Here is a 21,093-nt window from a genome sequence, read left to right as displayed (position 1 = left end):
TTTCCCTTTATCTGCCCTCAGATTTCTACACTCACAGCTTCACCAACTTTTGTTCTGATGAAGGCCAGCAAGTGCTTCTTGACTGTCAAATCTAAGGGACTCCTTTTTAGTTTAGTTTAGTTTAGTTTAGTTTAGTTTAATTATTTTTTATTTTAGAGAGAGAGAGAGAGAGAGCACACAAATAGGGGGCAGAGGGAGAGAGAGAGAGAGAGAGAGAGAGAGAGAGAGAGAATAAATCCCAAGTAGGCTCCATGCTCAGTGCAGCACCTGACGTGGGTGGGGCTCAATCCTATGACCCCGGGATCGACGCTCAATTGACTGAGCCACTCAGGCACCTCTCTAAGGGACTCCTTAATGTTTTTTAAATTTTTTCAGTTTTTACTTAAATTCGAGTTAGTTAACATACAGTGTTATATTAGTTTCAGGTGTACAACATAGTGATTCAACAATTCCATACATTACTCAATGCCCATCACAAGTGCACTCTTACTCCTCATCACCTATTTCACCCATCCCCACACTTACCTCCCCTCTTGTAACCATCAACTTGTTCTCTATAGTTAAGAGTCTGTTCCTTGGTTTTCCTCTCTCTCTCTTTCTCTCTCTCTCTCTCTCTCTCTCTCTCTATCTCTCTCTTTTTCCCTTTGCTCTTTTGTTTTATATCTTAAATTCCACATTTGGGTGAAATCATATGGTATTTGTCTTTCCCTGACTGACTTATTTCGCTTAGCGTAATACTTTCTAGCTCCAACCATGTCATTGCAAATGACAAGTAAATCCAGTCGTTTTATTGATCCAGCAGCACCACCTGGCACAGGTAATCATGCTTTTCCTTGATGTACTTTCCTCACCTCTAGGACACCAGATAGTCCTTGTTTTTATCCTTCTGAATCCTTTAACTGGTTTCTCCTTTTTCTCTGACTTCTTTACGTTAGAAGGCTTAGTTCTTGGCCATCCTCTCTTCTCTGGCCACACTTACACCCTTGATGGTTTAAGCTAGCTTTGTGGCTTCAAATACCATCTATATGCTGAAAACTCCCAAATGTATATCTTCATCCCAATGCCCAGACTCACATATCTAGTTGTTTACTCAGCTTCACTGTGGGATTGTTTAGTAGAGTCCCCAAAGTGGACATGTCCAAAGCCAGATCCCTGATCTCCACCCACATAGCCATTAACACACCCCTTCCCTTCCTGCAGTTTTTCTCCTGTCCATTGGTGGCAACTTCATGCTTCTGGTTCCTCAAGCCAAAAACTTTGGAGTCATTCCTGATCTTCTCTTTCTTTCCCACCTTCCATCTTCACACACTCCTCATACATCACTCCCATCAACAATCAGTGTACTTTAAAAATATGTCCAGATTCTGGCCAATTGTCAGTATCTCTACTGTTGTTAGGCTGGTCTCTGCCACCACCATTTCTCCTTTTGTTGCTGTACAAATTTTGTTACTTCTCTGAACTCCTCACAAGCTGCTGTGCCCAACATGTGCTCCATTCCGGCCACACAGGCCTCCTGATATTTGTCCTCCACCAGGCCAGACATGCAAGATTCATAAAATACTTAGGAAGAAACCTAACCAAACATATAAGAGATCTGTGTGCTGAAAACTATAGAAAACTTACGAAGGAAATTGAAGAGGACACAAAGATATGGAAAAACATTCCATGCTCATGGATTGGAAGAATAAATATTGTTAAAATGTCAATACTACCCAAAGCAACCTACATATTCAATGCAATCACTATGAAAATTGCACCAGCATTCTTCTCAAAGCTAAACAAACAATCCTAAAATTTGTATGGAGCCACAAAAGACCCTGAATAGCCAAAGTAATATTGAAAAAGAAAACCAAAGTGGGAGGCATCACAATCCCAAACTTTAGCCTCTACTACAAAACTGTAATCATTAAGACAGTATAGTATTGGCTCTAATGGACTCCTTTAATTCTTGTTATGGACTTAATGTTTGTGTCTCCCCCAAATTCATATGTTTAAGCCCTACCCCTCAATGTGATGTTTTTTAGAGGTGGGGCCTTTGGGAGGTAATTAGGTTAAGATGAGGTCATGAGGTTGGGTCCTCTATGATAGGACTAGTGTTCTTATGAGAAGCAGAGATGAGATCAGAGCTCACTCATTCACCCTCTCTCTCTCACTCTCCCCCAACCCATCTCAAATATAAGAACACAGCAAGAAGACAGCAAGTAAGTAAAAGCATCCTCATCAGGAACTGAATCAGCCAGCACCTTGATCTTGGACTTCCCAGCCTCCAGAACTGTAAGAAATAAAAATCAGTTGTTAAAGACGCCCAGTCTGTGGTATTTTGTTTTAGCAGTCTGGACTAAGACAGTCCTCATCTTACTTCTTAATGATAACTCCCCTTATTGAAATCCCTCCCTGATTTTTTTTCTTTTTCTCCCTGAATTTCTGAGACACCACCCCCTCTTGTTTCTCATCTACTTCCAACCATTCTGAATGTTCAGGGGCTTCTTTTTTTTTTTTTTTTTTAATTTTTTTTTCAACGTTTATTTATTTTTGGGACAGAGAGAGACAGAGCATGAACGGGGGAGGGGCAGAGAGAGGGAGACACAGAATCGGAAACAGGCTCCAGGCTCTGAGCCATCAGCCCAGAGCCTGACGCGGGGCTCGAACTCCTGGACCGCGAGATCGTGACCTGGCTGAAGTCGGACGCTTAACCGACTGCGCCACCCAGGCGCCCCCAGGGGCTTCTTTTTCTGTGCACATACTTAATATTATCCTTAGATTATTTTTCTTCTCCCATAGTGTACCATCACTGAGCAATTCACACTGCCCAGACTAGAACAAAGTGCTGTGTTCAAATAACTCCTAAATTCACATCTACTGCCCAAACCTCTCTCCAGAGCTCCTGACCTATTAAACTTACAACTTCCTGAATGTTTTCAGTGAGATGTCCCTGGACCTAGCACCTGGTCCAACAGAAATTCATCATTTTTCCTCTATACTTGTTGCTCTGGTCTCCTCTCTCAGATGATGGCACCACCATCCAAATACACTCAAGGCAGAAAACTGGGCATGGCCTTTGATTCCCTCCATTCCCCATATTCAATCATATACCAGATCTAAAAGATTCTATATGTTTAAGGTTTCTCAGCTTTGTCTTCTCTTTCTCAATCTCCACAAAACCTATCTTATTTCAGGTCCTTGTCATCTTTCTCCTAGGCTATTCCAAAAGTTCTTCTTTCTGACTGTCTACCCTCCACCCCTTACCCCAGCTATGTCCTGTCGACCTTCTCTTCCCCTTTGCTGTAATAGTGATCTTTGCAACACAAATCAGCTTATGCTCCCTCCTACTTAAGACTTTTCATTGACTCCTCATTGCCTGTAAAATAAGGTCCACACTGCCTAGTAAATAATAGAAGGCCTTTCATAATCTGGCCCCTGTGTATTTTTCCAGGCCTATCTCTTATATCCTTTGCTTCAGCTATGATGAACTACTAGTAGTCCTTCAAAAATGGCTAGCAGTCATTTTATTCTTCCCTGGTTTTATTTTCTTTTGCTTAGGAAACTTCTCCTTATCCTCTTACATCCACCATTCTCTTCCACATACTTACAGCTTTGCAGATACTGTGTTGCAGACCAAAAGTGAACGACATATGAAACCACTCAGTTAGCAGCAGTCAGGGGAGACCTAGGGTGGCCTAAGATGGTAAGAAATGGGCACATTTTCTAACACATTGATTGTGAAATGCAAGACAGAGAAAAGTCAAGGATCACTTCAAGGCTTTTGGCCTGAACAACTGGAAAAGTGGAGTTGCCATTAACCATAGACGAAGAAGACAGGGTGGTTTAAGTTTAGCAGAGATGATAAAATGTCAGTTTGGGATATGCTAGATATGAGATGCCAGTTAGACACTCAAGTGGGTATGTTGTGTAGGCAGTTATATATAGCTTAGAATTCAGAAACAGATCTTGGCCAAAGACAATATTGATCTGGGAGTCATAAGCATACGTGTGGCATTTAATGCCATGAGGCTGAATCAGATGACGAATGGAGTGAATGGAGATAGAAAAGAGAAGTCCAAGGTCTGAGCATTTTGGTATTCAGAAGGGCTAGCCAGTGATATAGAAAAAAAAAAAAAATCAGAAAACTCTGATCTCCTGGAAGCCAAGTGAAGAAAAGGATGAAAGAAGATGAAATCTCTGACAGAGTAAAATAAGAACTGAGAATAAATAACTAGACTTTGCAAAATAGAGTTTTAGTGGGGTGGTGGTAAAGTTAGGCCAGGCAGGTTCTAAGAGAAAATGGAAGGAACGATGTGAAATCAGTGATAGAGGTAACTCTTTTAAGAACTTTTTTTTTCTATACAGGAAAGAGAGAAAGCATAGTAGTTAATGGAAAATGTGGGATTTTAAAAATGGTGTTAAGATGGGAGAAATCACAGCATGTATTGTATAATAAAAGAAAAGAAGAGAAAGACAATTTGAGGGAACTGGGGGTGGAGGTGGGGAGAATTGCTAGAGCGCTGCTCCTGAGCAGTGACAAGGCACATTCAGGGCAAGGGACTGGAAGCAATAGTCAAGGGGATGCCTATGATTGACAAAGGTACCTGAGCCAAATGAGGGAGATGGAATAGGAGGGCAGTGAAGGATAGATAAAAGAAGGATAGTGAAAAGGTAGGGATGGAGTGGAGGATTGCTGGGATTGGGGTACTAAAGGAAATAAGCTAGAAAGTTGGAAAGTGGTGGTCAGAAAGTGGAGAGCTTGAAATTGAAATTTATGGGAGGGTGGCCCTTTCATGTAAATGATAAGGTCTAGGGTATCATGGGAGTAAGTGGAGGAAAAGATAGAGTGCTAGAGGAGAAGATCATTGGAAGAGAGGAGAGCAAGGAACAAGACCAGAGCAAGGCCAGAGTATTGGAAGAATTATGCACATGGATACTGAAATCATTGCATTTTATGAAAGTTTGGGAAAGTCATAGTGACCCAAGAGCTATAATCTTCTTTAGTAATATCCACTCTCCAACTCTTCAAGGTGACTATTTTACACATTTTCTTTCCTCAGTCTTTCACCAGTCTCCCTGCCCTTGTCAGAAGATAGCTTGTTTCTTACTTCACTAAGAAAGTTAAATCAATCAGAAGAGGGGCACCTGGGTGGCGCAGTCGGTTAAGCGTCCGACTTCGGCCAGGTCACAATCTCGCGGTCCGTGAGTTTGAGCCCCGCGTCGGGCTCTGGGCTGATGGCTCAGAGCCTGGAGCCTATTTCCGATTCTGTGTCTCCCTCTCTCTCTGCCCCTCCCCCGTTCATGCTCTGTCTCTCTCTGTCCCAAAAATAAATAAACGTTGAAAAAAAAAATTAAAAAGAAAATCAATCAGAAGAGAACTTCCAAATGCCCTCACCAAACTGTTTTCAACTCACCTGCCTCCATGCTGTGTTCTTTGATTTCCCTTCTGTTGGAAATGGAAGTACAATGTGGGTTCCTACCTAAGGCAACCTCTCCACTTGTTACCAGATCCCATCCCTGTCACTACTAGACTCCACATTGCCCTACAGTTACCTCTAATTTCTTTGTTCCTCTTTGCGGCAAAACCCAAGGATGGACTTGAATCACTATATCTTCTTCTCCAACTCCCATCTCTCATGTACTCATTCATATTAGGACTCATCTCTACCACAGCACTGACAATGTTCTGATCCACATTTTAAAATCCAATGGTCAATCCTGAGTCCTTCACAAATTGAATCTCTTAGCTGCATTTGATAGAACCGATCACTTCCAAATTCTTGAAACACTTTCTTCATTTGACTTCTGAGATATTACACTCTCATGGACTTTTTCCCCAACAGATTCCTTTTTTTCCCCCTACTTCTCCTAGGCACAGTTCTTGGGTTGCTTCTTTTCTCCACCATTCTTATTTCTAAGGTGATCTCATCCAGTCCCAAGACTAAATAGCATCCAAACGCTTATATCTCCCATATTTATATCCTCAGTCCTGTCCTTTCCTTTGAACTGCCAACTAGATACCTCCACGTGGATTCCTAATAGACACACTAAACTTAGCATATCCAAAATTGAACTCTCAATCTCCTATCCCCCAAACGTGATTCTGATCCAGTGTTCCCTAGCTCAGCAAATGGCATCTCCATTAACCCAGATACTCAAGTTCAAGCCATAGAATCATCCTTGATTCCTTTCTTTCTCTCATACCCCTCTTCCAATCTATCAGCAAGCAATGCCAACATCACCCTGGAAATACATCACCTTCACCCTCGCCTCCAGACCAGTGCTATTTAATAGAAATATACTGGAAGCCACAAGAATAATTCTGAATTTTCTAGTAGTTATATTAAAAAGGATAAAAAGAGGGGCACCTGGCTGGCTCAGTTGGTACAGCATGCAACTCTTGGTCTTGGGCTCATGAGTTTGAACCCCACATTGAGTGTAGAGTTCACATAAAAAATTTATTTTAAAAAAAGGGTGAAAAGAATAAAGTGAAATCAGTTTTAATTATATACTTTATCTAACCAAATATATCCAAAATGTTATTATTTCAGTGTGTAATAAACAAAAGGTATGAGATATTACATTGTTTTTTCAGCTATCTTCCTAATCCCATGTGTATTTTACACTTATGGCACCTCCAATCTGAACTAGCCATATTTTTTTTTTTCAACGTTTATTTATTTTTGGGACAGAGAGAGACAGAGCATGAACGGGGGAGGGGCAGAGAGAGAGGGAGACACAGAATCGGAAACAGGCTCCAGGCTCTGAGCCATCAGCCCAGAGCCCGACGCGGGGCTCGAACTCACGGACTGCGAGATCGTGACCTGGCTGAAGTCGGACGCTCAACCGACTGCGCCACCCAGGCGCCCCCTAGCCATATTTTTTTAAAGTTTTATTTATTTATTTGGTGAGGGGAGGGGCAGAGAGAGAGAGAGAGAGGGAGAGAGAATTTCTGGGGCTCAAACCCATGAACCGTGAGATCATGATCTGAACTGAAACCAAGAGTCCAATGCTCAACTGACTGAGCCACCCAGGTGACCCTGGACATTTCAGGTGCTCAGTAGTTACATGTAACATGTGGCTGTCATATTGAACAGTGCATCATCTCTTACCTGAACTAATAAAGTTGTATTTTAGTTGGTCTCCTGCCTTATATCACACTTCTCGCCTGCTGTCCTCCCACAGCCAGAGTGATCCTTTACAAATATAGGCAAGATCATGTTATTCCCTGCTCAAAATCCTCCAATGATCACACTTAAAGTCCAAATATTTCATCATTGCTTACAAAGCCCTACAGGATCTGACTTCCTTCCCCCACTTTCCCCTCCCCAGAGACCCCATTGTCACTCCTTTACCACCCCACTGGCTTCCCAGCTGCTCCTCAAACATAGCAAACATACCCCTCCCCACCAGGAACTTTCAATTGCTATTCCTTCTACTTGGAATTCTTTTCCCTCAGACATCTCATGGTTTATTCCCTCACTTTGTTTAGACTTTTGATCAGACCACTTCAAAAGTGGCCTGCTCTGCCCGCACTATCTAAAATAGGACCCCTGAGGTGGCTGGGTGGCTCAGTGGGTTAAGCACAGAGCCCAACACGGGGCTTGAACTCACAAATCGCGAGATCATGACCTAGGCCAAAGTTGGACACTTAACCAACTGAGCCACCCAGGCACCCCTAAAAAAATTTTTTTTAACAAAAAATTTAAAAAAAACCAGAAACCCTGCCACTCGGGGTTTTCTCCTTGCTTTATGTTTCTTCATAGCATTGACTGTGACAGTCAGCATTACATGACCTTGTGTTATATACTTATTTGTTTCCTTAGTTAAATGCCCACATTAGAATATAATGTCCAGGAAAACGTGGGCTATATTTTATCCACTATATTCTAATTTCTTTATCTGCATTTTAAGTAGGTGCTCAATAAATATTTATTGACTGAATAAATGCATAGAGAAGAAAGACAAAAAGTGGCAGCCCCTGACATTCAGAGCTGGCCTTGACACAGTAGGGCACATTATATTCCCATTAGACATAAACCATCTCAGAGATCAACAACTTCAAGCTTATCCTGAGACCATGATGAAATGAGACAAGTAAGGCCACTTCATAATTTTGTCTAAGAACAGGCAAAACAAAAACAAGGTCAATGTTCTACTCCCAGATGCTTTCTCTCTTGGACAAAATAAGTGACTTCTTCTTTATAAATTTCATTCTCATTTGGGTGTACCCTTCTTGTAACTAAAATTTGACATACCCAATCACAGAACTGTCTTGTTTTCTAACATGAACCAGTTTAGAAGGAAACTCCTTCACTTATTCCTTAGACCCTTCCCTGAATCACTTAACCAAGGCACAAATCCTGTAATATCTTCTCTCTGAGACACTGTCTTGCTGAGAGACCCCATGATTCTCCATGATGTGTATTCTCCCTGACTGCAATGAGTAATAAGTCCAACTTACTCAATTCCAGCTGTGTTCCTGGTGGTCTTTTGTAGTGAACATTGACAGAATGAATGAATGAATCAGTCTTTGCATTTGGAGATTATGGATGATCTTTAGTCTCCATACTTTCCTATTTTTTTTTCTGTACTCTCTAATGTTTCTATGAAGAACAAGTATTATTTTGGAATCAGGAAAATTTGATCATATATTTAATTTTAAAATAACAATTAGTATTATATCTCAGAGATATAAATTCTTAATAAATAGGAGAACTCGTTTTAAAGCCAACTCTGATACTTCCTAGCTGAGTAAATTTGGGAAATTTATTTAGCCTTTGTGGATCTCCTGCTAAAAGGCAGGATATATCTTGAGATCCCTTGCGAATCTAAGAGCTTTAATTAAAATTCTTCCAAAGTAACTGAATTTAACTTGACACAGTGATATTCAGGAATGGAGCAGTGAGGTGAGTTTAATATGCAATCATTTGCCAATTTGTTCTACTTTTTGTGTGTTATACTGGACAAATTATCTTAAAACCTTGACTTCTTTATTCTTAGCTATAAATTTTAAGTTGTAACATCTCCCGTCGTATGGAGATTTCTTAGGTATCATTTTGTAAATACATGTGTCAGTTGGAGTATCAGGCATGCGCATCCTCCATTTCTGTGGAACTACTAATGGAAGCCAGTTATGCTACATGTTGGAGACCCAAAATTGCCCTAAACCTTAGAAACTCAGAGTCAGGGCACCTGGTTGGCTCAGTCAGTAGAGCATGTGACTCTTGATCTCAGGGTCATGAGTTTGAGCCCACATTGGATTTTAAAAATAAAATCTCAAAAAAAAAAAAAAAAGAAATACAATTGGAATATTGTCTGATGCACTTAAAAAGATATACATGCCAATATCAGAGGACAGAAGTTTTGGGGTATCAGGAAAATTCTACAAAAGAAGAATAACTGATAATGTAAGGAAGAATAAGGAAAAGTAGATTATGTTGGAGGAGAGCATTCCATAAAAATATACCATTCACAAACATGAAATAGCACCATATATTCAAGGAAATATAAGCAAGTTAGTATTATTTGAGTGGGGTATGAGGAGTGGGGAGAAGGAAGCAGGATGAGAGGAGGCATTAGGAGGTAAGTTTAGAACTCTTAGAGGTGGTATATTCCAAATTTCAGCCTGATGCAGGAATTTCTTCTAGACTCTATATCTGTATCTTCCAATATGGTAGCCACTATGCCCATATGGCTGTTTAAATTTGAGTTATATAATTACTTAAAATAATTCAGTTCCTTGGTCACACTAGTCATATTTCAAGGGCTCTTTGGCCCATGTGGTCTAGTACTACTGTTTTGATAGGACATATCTAGGACATTTGTAATCCTGTACAATGTTCCATTGGATAGCACTGCTCTATAGTGTCCCTAATTGGTGCCTGTTTATCTTCTACTTGAATGGTGGGGAAATAGCTATGTCCTAAGAGCATATTCCATTTTTAAATAGGTCTATCTGTTAAAACATAACTTTAAATAATTTAACCCATTAATGTACTTCCCTCTGATTTCTGCATAAGAATTCTAGTTCTGTGGATAAATATAATAAATTCACACTTTCTTTCACTTAGTAGCTCTTTGTCTATTTTCAGAGCATTGTCCTGTGTCCTTCTTTTGTTCTCTTCTTCAGGCCAATCCTCCCAAATACCTTCTGTGCTTCCTCGCATACCTATTTCCAGATTCCTTCTATTCTGGTGGCCCTCCTCCATATTTCTTCTAGATTATGTTTTCCCAAATTGAACTCTTTATCTCAGCTGTGGTTTGATCAGCAGAAAACAGAATTACTACTTTCCTGGGCTCCAAGAACTTTATTTTCACATATGGAACCTAAACCTATTTTGCCTCTTGGGTTTTTTTTAAAGCATCTCTCAATCTATTGTGCATTTTAAGCTCATTGGTTACTAATATCCAGTCCCCACTTTCTATTTAACATACATTCCTGTTGTAGTATCACTATGCCTATATCAGACAAGTACTTTTTATTTTAAGACCTCTAATTTCTTGTTGTTGATGAAATCTGTTATGTGCTCCAGGGACAAGGAGCAGCAGAAGAGTGAAAAAACTCAGAGGTAAAGACGTAATTAAGAAATATCTCACAATTTATTATTAAATCTGTCCCATAAAAAATATTAAAGCATATATAAAAGAAAATATGAAAGAGAGAAATGATAACCTTTGACATAAAATGGTAATAAAATTGCCAGTTGAAAATGGGCTGGCAGTGAATTGTTCATACCAATAAATGACTTTTAAACCCTTCTTAGGTTAATGTATGCACTGAATTATTAAGCAATACCTTTTCGCCATACTAATACCTTTTTAATGCATAAGAATTTTAGTTAATCTTTGGAGATACAGGTTTATGTGTGAGTGTACAGCTGCAAATTGCAGGGGAATGCATACACTGTGCTCCTCGTCCTGCCTCTGAATGACACCTGCACTAACCGCCCAGAGCCGATCCACCTGCAGCCTTGACCTTATTAAAGTAAAATGCCCTTTGTTCCTTTTGTGTGGGATCACATGTGGAAAGAGCACTCCTAATCATTAATCTGAATTATTAAAGTTACCTTTTGAAAATTTTTAATGTTTTTTTAATTTATTCTTGAGAGAGAGTGACAGCGCACATGCAGGAGCGCATGCACAAGCTGGGGAGGGGAAGAAAGAAAGGAGGCCAGAGGATCCAACCCAGGCTCCGGTTGACAGCAACAAGCCTGATGCAGGGCTGAAATTCACAAACCCTGAGATCATGACCTGAGCCAAAGTCAGATCCTCAACCGACTGAGCCTCCCAGGCACCCCTAGAATTGTCTTTTGATTTAGGCCATCTCTCCCTACTCTTCTTGTATCACACTTGGAAATAACAATTTTCCTAAAGCAAGATGTAGTGGTATATTCGCCGCAACTGTGAGTCACTGAGGTCCCAGTAACTCAAGTACTTCAAATCTTACCCTGAGTATTTCTGTACCACTCCATGGTCCTAAAAATCAGGTATCTGATCAACAGCTTCCTCTCTCATGTTTCATTATGGTATCAGTTTCCACACTTCAGTGAGCACTGTAGCCTCCTGTGTTCCGAGCCAGCACACTGTGGCTGTTTCAGTTAATCTGTCTTCTCAGAAAACTCTAGTAAACTGACAGTTGAATACCTGCCTACTCCTTTTTAGGATGTTTTCAATACATGGTCTACGTATGCTGAGTAGTGAAATTATTAATAATCCCTTAGGCTTGATTAATTTCCTCATATCCATTATCTTCCTGGATCCCTGCAATCCCTCATAAGATCAGTGAAGAAGTGATCCCCCTTTTATGTAAGAGGAATCTTAGATTGCAAGAGACAACATGATTCACTTAAGGTCACACAGAAAATAAGTGGTAAGAAGGATTCAAACCTTAGTCCAATAAAAAAAACAGCAATGTACTTTTTTACCATGATGCCTTCTCTACCTTAGGGAAGGTAGAATTCACCTAAAACTTTTCCACTTATTTCAAGAAACTGGACTTTGTAGACTATTCATTTCATTGTGGAAAGAAATAACCAGACTTACGCTATGGCACATTCTACGACATACAATCCTCTGGTGACAAAATTAAACACATGGTTTACAAAATATTCAGCAGTATGTAAGTTCCAAATAACATAAACAACCATTTTCTACTGTTAATACTTCAATTTATACTGTATTCTTGGAGATTCTCTATTGAACAGTGTTATGCAGTATGATGATACAATAGAATTTGGGGCCTGGAAATGATTTTCATCTCTTAAAACTTTTAAAATTAGCTCTTTTTTTAAGTAAAAAGATAATACATACAGGAAAAATCAAGTAGTGTAAGAAGGTATGTAGGTATAAACCTTCTAATATATAGATGTACCTACATACCTTCTTACACTATTTGAATTTTCTTACCCTACTTGAATATTTAAATATTTATATATTATATATAATATATATATTATATATATTTAAATCTCAACCTACAGCTCCAATTCCCTAATCGTCCTCCCCAAAGGCAATAAATAGATCTCCCAGAAGTTGTCTAGGCATACACAATATAACTTCAAATGAAAGCATGTTGTACATATTGTTCTGTATCTTGCTTTTTTTTACTTAACAATATATCTTTGATGCTGTTCCTTAGAAATGCACTATTTTCCAGGGTTAGATAATATTCTATACTATAATTTATTCAACCAATCCTAATGATAGAAATTGTCGGTGTGGGGGAGCTGTATTCTTGTCTTTTGTTATTATAAACAATACTGTAGTCATAACCTTCACATACATCTTAACTAAAAGTGAAATTCCTCGGCCAATCCATAGTGCATTTCTATTGAACCCTTTTATTTATTGTAAAATGATCTTCCTTGTCTAGTTTAAATGCTTTTTCCTATAAAATTCAACCTTGTCTGATATTAATAGTGGGGTTTCTATTTTCTTTTTGTGTGAATTTGGTATATCTCTCACCATTCTTTTACCTTAAAGCTCTGAGTCACTTTTTTATGTGTATCTCCTTTTGGTGATTATATTTAGGTTTGCTTTGTAATCCAAACTGAGATTTTTATCTTTTAATAAGCAAGTCAATCCATTTTACATTAGTTATATCACCTAATGCTGTTATGTTTTAAGTTTTTAATGCTTCATTTTTTACTTGGTTTTTCTCAAAAATCTTCTGCCAGGGGCTCCTGGCTGGCTCAGTCGGTAGAGCGTGCAACTCTTCATCTCGGGATTCTGGATTTGAGCCCTTTATCTGGGTATGGAGATTATTTAAAAATAAAATCTTTGGGGCACCCGGGTGGCTCAGTTGGTTGAGCATCTGATCTCAGCGTTCGTGAATTCGAGCCCCAGGGTGGGCTCTGCACTGATGGGGTGGAGCTTGCTTTGGATTCTCTCTCCCTCTCTCGCTGGCCCTCCCTCCCTCCCTCTCTCTCTCAAGATAGGCAAATAAGCCTAAATAAATCTTTAAAAAATAATAAAATCTTAAAGAAAAAAAGAACCTTAGGAAAGATAATAAGAAACAAATGAAATTGGTCATATATGGGGCTTGGGTGGGAACAAAATGGGAAGAATAAGGGAAGGATCAATGCTTGTCTGAGCATAACATGTATAGTTTTTATTTTGGAAACATAAATGTTTTAATTATTAAAAAATAAAATTAAATGTAGGTATAGCTCTAAAATTGAATATAAACAAACAAATGAACCTATTTGTATTTCAAATGAACATAACTTTAGACAGAAAAAATAATCTAGGTAATTCTGAACACAGTACTTCATCTACCCTCAATGTAAAAACAGAAAAGAAATGCCACATCTTAAACCCTAATTGGTTGGAAATTTAAGTTTTTTAGTCTTCCACTTTAATACATGCACACTAAAAAAACTGCTTATGAAGACGTAATTTACAACCACACAATTTACACATTTAATGTATGCAATTCAACGGTGTTTAGTATATTAAGAGTTGTGCAACCATCACCACGATCAATTTAGAGCATTTTCATTGCCCCAAGGTGTTAACAACACACCCCATCCACCTTTCTCCCTCCTACCCTTAGGCAAACACTGATACACATTTTATCTCTGTACATTTTTTCTAGACATTTCATATAAATGGAACTCTACAATATGTGATCTTTTGTTATCAGCTTCTTTCATGTTATCGGCTTCTTTCATGTAGTGTTTATAATGTTTTCAGGGTTCACCCATACTGTAGCAAGTATCAATATTTCATTCCTTTTATTGCTGTGTAATAATATTGCATTGTGTGCATATACCACAGTTTATTTATCCATTCATCAAATTGGAATTTGGGTTGTTCCCACTCTTTTGAGAAGAAGCATTGTTCCCAATATTTATATTGTGAAATACAAGTGGTGAGAGCAGACATTCTTATTTGTTCCTAATTGTTCACTATTCACTCTGGGCCAAGTTCTACAGTGGATCCCTAAACCTCAGACCTCCTCACCCCTCCTGTCAAATGCAACTTGTTTTTGGTAAGACTTGCTTTACATACAGGTCAGTAAGAAAAATAGCCTCCAAAAGAAATAAAATGGAAAAGTGGTCAAAGACATAAATGAGAAAACAAACCAAAAAAGTGGTAAACATATACAGAAATAGTCTACCTACCTGGAAATCAGTTAAAGCAAACCAAAGCACCACATATGTTAGTCTAATTAGCAGAAATCCCAAACGTAACAAGTTTATGAATAATGCTGCTATGACTATTTATGTACAAGTTTTTGTGTGGGCATGTTTTCATTTCTCTTGGCTATGTACCTAGGAATGGAATTGCTCAGTCATATGGTACCTTTATGTTCAACATTTTGAGGAACTGCCAAACATTCTCTCAAAGTGGCTATCTATTCCCAAAGCACTGAATGAGGGCTCTGATTTCTCTACATACTCACCGACACTTGCAATGGTCTTTTCTCTTTTTTTCTTTTTTCTTTTTCATTATAGCTATCAGACTGTATGTGAAGCAGCATTGCATGTGGTTTTGATGTGCATTTCCTTAATGGCTAATAACATTGAGCATCTTCTGACATACTCATTCATCATTTGTATAGATTCAGATCCTTTGCGCCTATTTGCATTTTTAGTATTAAGTAGTATGTGTTCTTCATATATTCTAGACATAAGTCCCTTGTCAGATATGTGAATTGTGAATATTTTCTCCCATTCTGTGGGATGTCTTTCACTTTCATGGTGTTGTCCTTGGAAACACAAGGATTTTTAATTTGGATGAAGACCAGTTTATTTTTTCTTTTATCACATGTGCTTTTGGTATCATATCTAAGAAAACATTCATTGCCTAACTCTGGGTCATGAAAATGTATGCCTATGCTCTCTCCGAGGAGACTTATGGTTTTAGCTCTTACATTTAGGTCTATGATCAATTTTAGTTAATATTTTGTTTATGGTGTAAGGGACAGGTGCAACTTAAAAAAATTTTTTTAACATTTATTTATTTTTGAGAGACAGAGAGAGACAGAGCATGAGCAGGGGAGGGGAAGAGAGAGAGGGAGACACAGAATCTGAAGCAGGCTCCAGACTCCGAGTTGTCAGCACAGAGCCTGACACAGGGCTCAAACTCACAAACTGCCAGATCAGGACCTGAGGTGAAGTCCAACGTTCAACCAACTGAGCTACCCAGGTGCCCCAGGACAGGTGCAACTTTATTCCTTTGCATGTGAACACCCAGTTCTCCCAGCAGCATTTGCTGAAAAGATTATCTTTCTCCATTGAATTGCCTTGCTACCATTATCAAAAAATCAATTGACCATGTGAAGGGGTTTTTTTTTTTTTTTTGGACTCTCAGTGCTATTTCTTTGATCTATACGTCTATTCTTATGCCACTACCACAGCCTTGATTCCTGTAGCTTGAGTCAGTTTTAAAATCAGGAGGGGAAGCATGAATCCTCCAGTTTGTTTTGTTTAACTTTTTGGCTTGTCTGGGTCTCTTGCATTTCCATTGGAATTTTGGAATCAGCTTGTCAATTTATTCAGAAAAGGAAGATGATGTTTTGAAGAGTTTGTATTGAATTTATAGATCGATTTGGGGAGTATTGCCACTTTAACAACATAGTCTTCCAATGCATAAACAGGGAATGTCTTTCCATTTATTTCGGTCTTCCTTAATTTCTATCAACAATGTTTTGCAGTTCTCAGAATACAGTTTTCATCTCCTTTAAGAAATTTCTTCATAGGTATCACATTCTCTTTGATGATATTATAAATTAAATTGTTTTTTATTGTCATCTTGATTTTTTCATTGCTAATATACAAAAATACAATTGATTTCTGTATATTGATCTTTTATCCTTCAACTTTGCCAAACTCATTTATTAATTCTCATATCTTTTTAGTAGATCCCTTCATCTTTTCTATGTACATGATCATATTATCAGCAGGTAGAGATTATTTTATGTCTTACTTTCCAATTTGGATGACTTTTTTTTTTTACTTTATCTTTTTTTTTTTTTTTTCCTGTTTAGTTGTTCTGTCTGGAACTTCCAGAGCAATGCTGAATAGAAGTGGCAAGAGCAGACATCCTTGTCTTATTCCTGATCTTAGGGGGAAAGCATTCAGCCTTTCACCATTAAGTATGATGTTAGCCGTGGAATTCACATAGATTAACAAAGTATTAGGGATAACAGGCATCATGTCTGCCATTTACTTTCTCAAGGGGTACAGAAAAAGTAACGGTGTGTGTGTGTGTGTGTGCGTGTGCGTGTGTGTGTGTGTGTGTTGTGGTGAGAGAGAACAGAGAGATGGTGAATGTAATAAGGTCAATGTGGTTGATAAGGACTGAAGAATTCTAGAGTGACACATTCTCTAGTGTGTTTTCCCTGAGCTCTCTTTCCAACTGAAAGGACTTACTGGGTACCTCATCCATTCATTGATGCAAACCATGAATTTGACAGCCATATTCTTGGTTTGATCCTTGCTGCAAACTCAAGCCACTTCTTAGTTTTCATCTTTTATTACTTGGAGTTAAGCTGCAGGTGCCTCTTTCAATGCTGCAAGTTCCAAATTTCTAGATTCTCTATTCCCTTTTGTTCCTGCCTGTAAACTAACAAAGTTATGTCTGAACTCATCTATCTTGAAATAATTTGTGAAATGCAGCAAATATTAACTCATCCCCTCCCCTAAAACTGCAAGTCTAGAGGCACATCATTTGCCTTCCAAATTATTAGAGGCAGTAGTATACATTGCCATAGTATAAATGGATCACCATTTAGCCTCAAAATCTTTCATATTTGACCAGTGGGAGATCTTTGAAGCTGGCGCCTATGGCCTTCTGCTTATTATTCTTTGAACACATACTTACTTTATGACAAAACTAGATATTCTAGGCTTATTTTGTACTTTCCTTGATCCAGCCCTATCTGTCACTTATTTAACAACCCTAGTTTCTTGAATTGAAAATAGTATTGAGAAACCAAAATCTGGGAGTTTCATATGCTCATTTCTACAGAAATATCAATACTTCTAGGCTTTCTCAGCAGAAAAAGCTAAGTGATATATGTATGAATATACACACACAAGAAAACATGTACACAAATACCTATCAACTATCTACACACCTACCTTGAAAATCAAATGTTCATACTGATACCTCTATCTCCAATTCCAGTTTGATACTCTAGCATTTATTCTGGTCTTCCCCTGTACCATATTTGCACCTCTTTTCTCTAACAGTAAGAAACATGGCTCCTATTATCCTCAATATATTTACTTATCTGCTCAATCCCTCCATATGTAATCAGCTTTCCAAACATTCAGGCAAGATCTTTGGCTCTACCTCTTCTGAACACACAGACCACAATGACCAAGTTTCCTTTACCCTGCTGAGCACTTGAACCACATCAGCTGAGTGTCCCTATCCCAACCAAAGGAAGAGGGAAGGGACCAACTAAGTTTTTGAGGCAGTTATACTATCAAAGAAATAATAATCCTGGCTAAAAATGTTTGTGATTGTTCGCATCTTAAAAAGACCCTTGGGCCCCCAACCCAAGGGTTATTTATTACCTCAGCAGATCCCAGTGTATGCTGATGGATATAGGAGTCAATGCATGGGAGTGGGGTGGGAATGTTGGGGGTACTATTTCCTAGGAGTAATTCCCTGCTCAGCTTTAAGAATCTAAGTTTTCTGGGGGACGCCTGGGTGGCTCAGTTGGTTGAGTGTCCAACTTTGCCTCAGGTCATGATCTTGCAGTCCTTGAGTTCGAGCCCTGCATCAGGTTCTGTGCTGACAGCTCAAAGCCTGAAAACAGCTTTGGATTCTGTATCTCCCTCTCTCTCTGCCCCTTCCCCATTCATACTCTCTCTCTCAAAAATAAACATTAAAAAAAATCTAACTTTTCTTTACCTAATGTGTGTATATGTGTAAATGTGTGTATTTATCTGTTTGAATGTATTATATATGCATACATATACATACTCCTATTAGGGGGAAATTATCAAATGTGTTCATTTTTGTAATTCTAAGAACAAAAATGGGTACAAACCAAGTAAAAGTAGTGGTCTATTTTTATTTTTATAATAATTTTAGTGTATTTTGTTTTCAAGATAATGTTAGCACTCTCACAAATTGACATTTAATTCTGCTTGGAGTTAATCAAGGTGTTGGTTCAGACTGGTAATTTTCTTTTCAAATTTGATATGATCCTACCAAACATATTAATGAATGGCAGTGAAAGCATTGTGCAGAATGCTATGTGCAGAAACAGTAAGCCATTCTATGTATAGTTTGGCACATAAATATATATATCCATATTTCATTTGAAAATGGCTATTTCTCACAACTAGGAATTTATTCAAAGCATACAGGAGTGCTGATTCTTAGGGACACATGTACCCCAATGTTTATAGCAGTGCTATCAACAATAGCCAAATTATGGAAAGAGACCAAATGTCCATCAACTGATGAATGGATAAAGAAGATGTGGTATGTATATATACAATGGAATACTCCTCAGTGATGAAAAAGAATGAAATCTTGCCATTTGCAACAACATGGATGGAATTGGACGGTATTATGCTAAGTGAAATAAGTCAGTCAGAGAAAGACAGATATCATATGTTTTTACTCATCTGTGGAATTTGGGAAACCTAACAGAAGACCATAGGGGAAGGGAAGAAACAATAAGTTAAGGAGAGGGACACAAACCCTAAGAGACTCCTAAATACAGAAAACAAACTGAGGGTTGATGGGGAGTGGAGTGGGGGTGGGTAGGAGGGGAGGCAGGGAAAGTGGGTGATGGGAATTGAGCAGGGCACTTGTTGGGATGAGCAATGGGTATTGTATGTAAGTGATGAATCATGGGAATCTACTCCTGAAGCCAAGACTACACTGTATACACTGTATGTTAGCTAACTTGACAATAAATTATTTTTAAAAAAATAAAAAAGAAATGGAAAGGGGTATTTCATAATAGGGAAAAAGTCAGTAAACTAGAACCCAGTACAATTTCTGAAAGATTCCTGGGACATGGGCCAGACAGTTTCTTGGTGGATAACTATTTGCCACCTCTCAGGTGCCCTTGGCAATGGGTACCCTGATGAAGGAGGTTGAATCAAGAGAGGCTGCTTTGGTTGGTTGAGTTACTTTAGTCTTACATGAGAGGGTAGGAGACCATGTGATCTTGTGTTTCCCACACTTACTCTCTCTAAGCTTGAGTTTTCTTATCTATGAGATAAGAGGACTGGAGACAGTAATTTTTTGGTTTATTCCAAGTTCTTTGATTCTTCTATAATTGGGATTATTCATTTCCTTAAGTAAGATTTTCCACCTTGACCAGAAATCTTACCTTCCAAAAGGACTTGATGAACCTGAATTCCTGGCTTGCAGGAACTGAATGGAGAATTCATGCACTGTCCACGTTCTTATTTAGCTACAGCTACTTCTCAAGAGCCTCTGAAGCAATTAGTTCATAAATTGTTTAATTTCCTAATTATTCTCCTCTGCTCTGGATAACATCTGGGATTTGTAATACATAGGCGGTGTCCAGTTTTAACTTCTGATCAATTTAACTAGAGCTGGTGGTAGCTCCAGGAAAGGTGGAAGGGTAGCCACAGGCTCTGTGAGAAGGTGTGGAGCTTCCCACCATCCAGACACCTCTGCTGAAGGGGACCCCAGTCTGGCTTTGGCTTTGCTCCAGGCCCTGGGCTCAGCATACAAGGGGTGTTGTCCCATGATACAGACATGATGTCAGGTTCACAAGGACAATCGATACAATGGCCAAGGGCCTTTGTGAGAGTGAGTTGGAGGGAGGTTTGTCCATCTTTAATATCACCACCTTGATGTTGACAGGAGACGCCAGGGTGCTCTCTATATACAGGTGACGGGCTTGTCCCAGGTGAGAGAACAGTTTCAAGGAAAAGCAGCCATTATGGGGAAGGTGATGAATGTGCCATTCTAAAAACCAACCATATTATTATACCACATGATCATCTGCCAGTTCTGAATAATTCTAACCTTAGTGTGGATGCTGGGAAGCTGAAAGTGAGGAGTCAAAATGACTGCACTAGTCACTATAAAAATTTCAGGTGGTAAATAGTTGATCATTGAGTTTCACCAGTTACTTATTCTCAAGAATATGAATGACAAATGGGTTTGGTTTGCACAAGTGATATTTTTTAGAGTGGCCTCGATTAATTTTCATTGAATACCTTGTATATTGACTCTTCACCCTGTTAACACCCTGGTTTGACTTAAGAAAAATGTAACAAGTATGCTGTTTTGTTTTGTTTTGCTTTGTTTTGCTCTGCTTGGGAGTAAATAAAGGAAAATGGATGGTTTCATAAAAAAAAAATTACCAGTATGTAATTTAGTTTGTATCAATACTTTTAAACCCAAGAAATAACTCATAAACTTTATGGAAATGATTTGTAACTGGCTATTAAACTGTCAATGCTCATATTTCTTGGTGTGAGGGTATGATGTATTGCTAAATGTCTTTCAGAGGGTAATGGATTGTGTGGGGAAATGAATTCAAGCTGATAGCTGCTGGGGCAAAGAGGGAGTTGAAATACTAATAGTGTTACCCAGATGCCAGAGGCCAGGATAACATATTTAGGCAAGTAATCATATAACGCTGTTCTTGAC

General features: G+C 38.6%; 1 long non-coding RNA gene across 3 annotated transcripts in view; it reads right to left on the bottom strand.

The window, feature by feature from the left end:
* The window catches only part of LOC125166693 (uncharacterized), a 45,168-nt gene that overhangs the window by 15,887 nt on the left and 8,188 nt on the right, over positions 1-21,093 (bottom strand). The window contains exons 3-5 of one of the 3 annotated variants that reach the window (XR_007152497.1): positions 8,447-8,588; positions 7,095-7,178; positions 2,244-2,272 (exon numbers count right to left, since the gene is read on the bottom strand). The exons of 1 other annotated variant lie outside the window; for it this stretch is intronic. This is a non-coding gene — a long non-coding RNA (uncharacterized LOC125166693). The remainder of the gene's footprint in view (positions 1-2,243; positions 2,273-7,094; positions 7,179-8,446; positions 8,589-21,093) is intronic. One more of the 3 variants, XR_007152498.1, reaches the window with a different exon arrangement.

The sequence above is a fragment of the Prionailurus viverrinus genome, chromosome B2 (assembly GCF_022837055.1).
Source record: "Prionailurus viverrinus isolate Anna chromosome B2, UM_Priviv_1.0, whole genome shotgun sequence".
Lineage (NCBI taxonomy): Eukaryota > Metazoa > Chordata > Mammalia > Carnivora > Felidae > Prionailurus > Prionailurus viverrinus.
Note: the sequence above shows the minus strand (reverse complement) of the source record. Positions and strands in the feature narration are given on the sequence as shown.